Genomic DNA, 6000 nt, shown 5'->3' on the forward strand with positions numbered 1-6000 from the left:
CAAGTAGGAGGGAACCTAACATGTCAGGAGAGGAATGAATATGCATGATTTAAGTTCATTAATTTTGTGTCACAAAAGATCACGCAGGAACAAAACCAAGTTTAAAAACAGGATGAAATGTATTCTGCAACACATTTCCTTGCCCATATCTAATTGCTTGTAATTAATTGTTTAAATCATGACATCCATGAACAATGAAAAACTAAACTGCTAACTACTATTCTCCAAAATCTTCCATGCAAATCTTCCCATAACTTATCCGGTCAAAATTCACAATCAATGCTACGTTTAGCTTCTTTGATAAACACTTTGGGCGTAGTCTGTGTTCTCTTCTGAGCCATTCTCAAGCATTGCTTTTGTATATTTCTATAATGTTTTCAATACCAAAGAAGACCACCATTAAAAAATTAAATTAGGCTCTGGCTAAACTGTTAAAGTTTAAAAATTAAAAAACAAAACAGAATAATGAATACATGGAACGGGGATTTGATCCAATGTTCCATTAACCATCAACGTCCCCTCTGCTGCATTTCAGTCATTAAAATGAATAAACCTCCCTCCACCCAAAGGAAAGTAAGTCACTGAGGGGACAGGGGAGCTGGGACTTTCGCCAGATCACCTGGGCCACAAAGCCAAAAACAGACCAGACATGATGACTTCATAATCTAAGCCATTTGCATTGACCTTGACTTAGTCCTGTCATTGTTATCCTCAACCCTCTGAAAATAAGCAACTTTTAACAAGGTGTTGTGAAATCTTAGGAGGTCTCCTCTGAAAATTAAAAACAGTTTAATTTCTCCCATCTGGAGCCCTTTAATGCCCAAATGCTACTCAGGCCATTCAAAACATGTCACTGAGTTCCGAAGAAGAGATTTGTGGGGATCGGACCCAAAAAGAATGTCGTGAATGCTTTGCGAATGCACAAAACAGGGGTTCTCATGCCACGGTGATGGGGCAGGAAGACCCAGGCGCTCCAGGGCACCCACATACCTGGGTGAAGATCGCAGCTTTGCTACTGAAGAGATCTGTGACTTGGCTGAGTCACCCTGCCTCACTGCAGCACAGAGATAACAGCCCGAGCCCTGTGCTGGGGGAGCTAGGAGACTGGACCGGCACCGCCCTGGGACTGGGCCAGTTCCAGAGCCGGCCTGCAGAGACACCTCAGAGCACAATCCAGAAAGCCCTCACTCCGAGCGCACCTCCCCCTTCCTATCCTTGGTGCGACACTATAGGATGAATATATTTTTTTGTAGATGAGTCATGGCCCTGCAGAGCTTCAGAGCCTTCATCCTGAATCTCAATTCTCACTGCATCACACCGGGAGTCAGCATAATGGTAAAAACCAGAATAAATGAGAATTCACCCGAGGAAGCTGTTCTCGTAAATAAAGTCAAGAAGCAAGTAGGTTCCTTAGCATGTGTTTCTCTCTCCTAGACGTTAAGTATTGGGGGGAAAAAATCCAGGTTAGCTGGAGATCCCCTAGGCTCAGACCGATCAACCTTACTCTGTTATGGGAAAATAAGAGGAAAGGGTACAGTCGATTAAATAATATAAAAACAATGTTTTTCTTAACACTTGGAATACCATGATTTTCAGAAAGAAAAATCCATAAGTAAAGAGTCTTAAAAAGTTTAAAATACAAAGGACAAACTTTTAAAATATTTTATTCCTAAGAAGATTGTTCGACGGTGTCAGTGCAGAGAGAGTACGGCAGGCTAGATGTCGGTCCCTCGGGTTCTGCTTGACCGCACACGCGCCCCGTCCACCAGCACTGCTCACAGCGCCACCTACCGCCCCACTGTGCCTCCAGCAGCCTTGGCTCTGCAGGGCCCCAAGAGTTAACCCCAGGCATTTGCTTAGCTAAGTAAACTGTTCAAGAATGAAAAAGATGTCACTTCAAAGTTAAAATCGGGGAGGCAGCGGGGGGCCTCAAAATGAAAGTAAACTCCTGGCAATCTTTTAAAATCCAATTAGCACAAACATCATCTTTCGGTTACTCACCCATGACAAGCAGTTTTTATTTTTCTTAGCTAGTTACACTATAAACCCTGCTCTGAAGATTTTAAAGCATGGGTAAGAATTCTAGGTGCTGGGTGATGTGTATACAGCACAGATATTTACCTTTCAGTACCTTTTGACACTGGGAGTTTCCCAATTGCTGTGCTAGCTGCAACTAGAAATTGAAAGTATTATTCCAAACCTATAGAACAAGGGGGTTCGCGAGGGGGTTCAGAGCCCAGGCTTCTCCTAATGCCTAGGCTTCTCCTTAGTCAATTAGGCCCATAAGGATAATGAAGTCTCACTATGAAATGAACCTGGATACCACCGGGTAAAGGGCTGTGTCCTCATCCTGACGGATCCACCACATACAGCACACAGCACCACACAGAAGTTCGTCGGTCATAAGCAAAACAATAACCCAGCCTCAATTCCGGTCTAAAATTAAGCCACAGATTTAAAACAGACCACGATTTAAAAGATTTGGGATGTAAAAACCCCCAAACAACCGTCTTCCAAACCGAAAAAAAACCCACATGGACTGATAATAAAAATTAAAAATAAAGCCAGCTGACACCTACCTAGCACCATGTTCCAGACACTATCCTAAGCACTTTGCAGATTATCAGGTTGACAAAATACCATTTACAGTAATACCACAGATTAAAAACTATAGGGTAATCGATGAGTCGTTCTCCTCTCGGAAGAACTCTGGCTCACCATTAACTCGCCCTTACATTAAAATAACTCTGCTTAATAAATAGTTCACTTGAATGACCGGAGGTAGTGATTCACAAAATAAGTACAAGTTAAGGCAGGTATTTTCCATGGAATGACTCTCAGTATAAACTGGTCTTGGAGGAAGGGGGTAAATAAATATCCTCACTACCAACAGGGGAAATGAAGAAAATGGAAGTCATACTATTTATATGGCCAAGAATGCTTATTCTATCATATTCCCTTTCTCAAAAGCAGACCAGTTTGCAGTCCTTACCACGCCAGCCATGCAGTGTTGTCACAGATGTGTGCCAAATTTTGCACAGGGCATGACCGTGAGGAAAAACACAAGGCTGGCTTGGACCTCGGGTACGAGAGCAAGCCGGCTTCTTTCTGTGGCTCAATAAATCTGAATAACAGCTTGAAAGGGTTAAAAAGCCGGGCACCGGGGGTTTTCTTTCCACTCTACAGAATGACTGAGGCATACAGGAAAGTTCTCTCCGCTTCCCGCCACCCCCGACCCCCAGCCTGCACGGAGGGCGAGCTGTCACTGCCCCTTCACACGCCGCAGCTCCGGTTCTAACCAGCATCGCAGGGCACCCGGCCGGGCAGCAGGCTTCGGCGGCTTCCCACAACCTGCACGCGCTTGGCTGCCAAATTCCGAGCCCGTCCGCGGGGTGACGGGGGCACGAGTGAGCCAAGGATAGTTTAATTCTGTGTCAAATCTCTATGCTTTCAAAGAAAGTCGAGACAGTTGAGACCACGGATGGAGCTGGAGGTGGGTAACCAAATACAAACTTTCTGAGCCTCTGAATCTGCATTTCTGGCCAGAATTCCCAGCCAGCGATTAGGAGATACTGATACGCCCAAAGTACTTGGCACCCGAGATCGGAAGCTGTGCGAGGAGACCTGGCCGAGGGGAGCCCCCGTCCCTCGCCCATCCCTTCCTCCTCCTCCGGAGCCCATCGCCCGCGCCCCGCACGCCCACCCCCGCGCCGCCGCGCTGCCAGCGCGCCCGCCCGGCCCCCGCCCCGGCCTCCGCCCGGCCCTCCGCCGCCTCGGGGCGCGCAGCGAGCGCGCGGGGGGCGCAGGGAGGCCGCGGCGCCGCGCCTCGGCTCGCGGCCCGGAACGCCGGCCGGGGTCCGCGCGGGCCAGGCGGCCCCCGGGCGGGGCTGGACGGAGACCCAGGCCGGCTGGGGAGCGGCAGGGGCGGACCCGGCTACTCTCCCGCCGCGCGCGGCTTCGGCTTTGTCCGCCATCGGGCGCGGCGCGGCCACCCGACCCGGTCCCCGGCCCCCGGCCCCCGGCCCCGCCTTACCTCAGCCGCGCTCCCGGGGACGCCGGGGACGGAGAGTCGGGGCGCGCGAGGGACGGGGTCCGGGCGGCCGGTGCCGACCGAGGGCGGAGCGCGGACGAGGCGGGCCGACGGCGCCCCGGACGCGAGGCCGTGGAGCGCCCGGCTGGCGGCGGCCGCGGCGGCTCGGTCTGCGCCGAGTGGGAGGGCGCAGGCCGGCTTCGCCCGACAGCGAGGGAGGGAACTTGGAGCGAGTTGCGGCGGCCCAGAGCGCGTGTCCCCGCGGGGTGGGCACGCCCCCAGGGCGCCCCGCCCCCGGCCCCACCCCCGCCCGCACCCCCACTCCCAGCCCCCTCCCCCATCTCCGACGCCTCCCTTCCCTCTCACCCAAACCCCGCCCCTCATTCCCACCCCAAGCCCCAGCCCCCGCTCCCCGCCCGCCCCACCTCCAAAGCCCTCCGGCGCCCCACCCCCACTCCCACCCCGGTGAAGAATCGCGCATCTCCACCGCCGGAACCCCCAGGCCTGGAGCCTGCCCTGTGAACGTGATAACCCCACCAGTCAACCCATCCGGGAGCTCTTGGTGCCTGACAACATTCTCTGCGGACTAACTTTCCTACACTCAGATGGACAATCTTAGTATTTGTAGAGTAAATTTCTGAAGGCATTTTTAAGGCTCCCGAAAAAGGTTTGAAGAAGACAGTAGAGAATATAGAAAAAAAAAATCTCCAGCACAAGGTACTGTCCTTAGAGTATGCGCCAGCTGATGTTTCAAAATTAAGTAAACCATTTTGGGATGTGGCCTTATTCATCTCATAATGAGGGGTTTGGTATTGCTGTTTTTTTTTGTTGTTTTTTTTTTTTTTGATTTGCTTAATAACTTGGTTGGGATTTTGAAGGTTTTTAATTGTTTTGGGAAGATTAAACCCATTCTCGTTTAGTTTTTTGCTACTGGGAATTCTAAAAGATAAAACCCTGTATTTATCAAAATGGTTGAATTTGAATAAAATACCATCTCACAACATAATTACTTCTCTAAAGTATGCAGCAAAAATTGAATTTATATCTTTCATACATTTGAAATACATTTGCATTCATCCCATCTTCTCAGAAAGATCATCTATATTTGAATTGTGTGACTTGTTTTCATTCTAGTTCAGAAATTATCAACTAAATAAAACTCAGGCTCCCATAGTAAATTTTTGTCTATTTACAAGAGAACCATTTTAAGAAAGTGACATGATACTGGGTTTTCGATGGAACTTTCCTTTGGCATACTCATGCATTCCATGTGATCACAGATTATGCTGTGGTCTCCATTAACTCCAAAAGTCTTGTAACAGTAGAACGAAGTTATTTTTTCACCATTCCCATAGCAAATGGAGCCAACCAACATATCTCACTCCAAAGTAGTCCATTAAAAAGAAAAAAAATTTACCTTCTTTGCCCCAGCCTCTTCCTTTTGGGAATTGCTCCCCCTGCCACTGTAGGGGACATGTGACCCAGGCCTGCCAATCAGAGTGCAGCTCATCCCCTGGGCACAAAGGGATAGGGGGCTGGCACACCTTCTAATCAGAGAAAAGGGGGTCCTTTTTCTGAACTGATATGGCAGCTTCTGAGACCATGCCATGGAAGCCAGCAACAGCCTGTTAGAGAAGAAACTCAAGCCAGAGGAAGGCCAACTGAGCAAGGGAAACAGAGTCCTGATGACATGAATGAGCGCCTCCAGGCAGCCATCTCTGAAACCAGTCATAACCCCCAGACTTCTGAGGAAATGCACCAATAAAATACCTTCTTAACTTGTTTAATTTTGATCTAGGTTGCTTTCTAAAATACTCACTTAGAAGGCCACGAAAGTTTCCCATATGACCCATGCTCTGAAAGTCAGGGATGTAACCAATGAGCGATGGCTTCTCTGCCACCTAAATTGCTTCTTCATAGTAAAGTTTATGTCAAGGAGGTGACTTACCAGGCAGCCCTACCTTTGGAGA

At 49.2% G+C, this 6000-nt stretch overlaps 1 protein-coding gene across 3 annotated transcripts in view; it reads right to left on the reverse strand.

Moving 5' to 3' along the window:
* The window catches only part of FAM110B (family with sequence similarity 110 member B), a 116407-nt gene extending 112105 nt beyond the window's left edge, over positions 1 to 4302 (reverse strand). For 2 of the 3 annotated variants that reach the window (XM_032469894.1, XM_032469895.1), the window contains exon 1: positions 4034 to 4285. The gene's annotated coding sequence lies outside the window, so the exon portion shown is untranslated. Of the gene's footprint in view, positions 1 to 4033 lie in introns of all 3 variants that reach the window. The other variant, XR_004315935.1, reaches the window with a different exon arrangement.
* Positions 4303 to 6000: the final 1698 nt, after the last annotated feature.

The sequence above is a fragment of the Camelus ferus genome, chromosome 29, assembly GCF_009834535.1.
Source record: "Camelus ferus isolate YT-003-E chromosome 29, BCGSAC_Cfer_1.0, whole genome shotgun sequence".
In the NCBI taxonomy this organism is placed as follows: Eukaryota; Metazoa; Chordata; class Mammalia; order Artiodactyla; family Camelidae; genus Camelus; species Camelus ferus.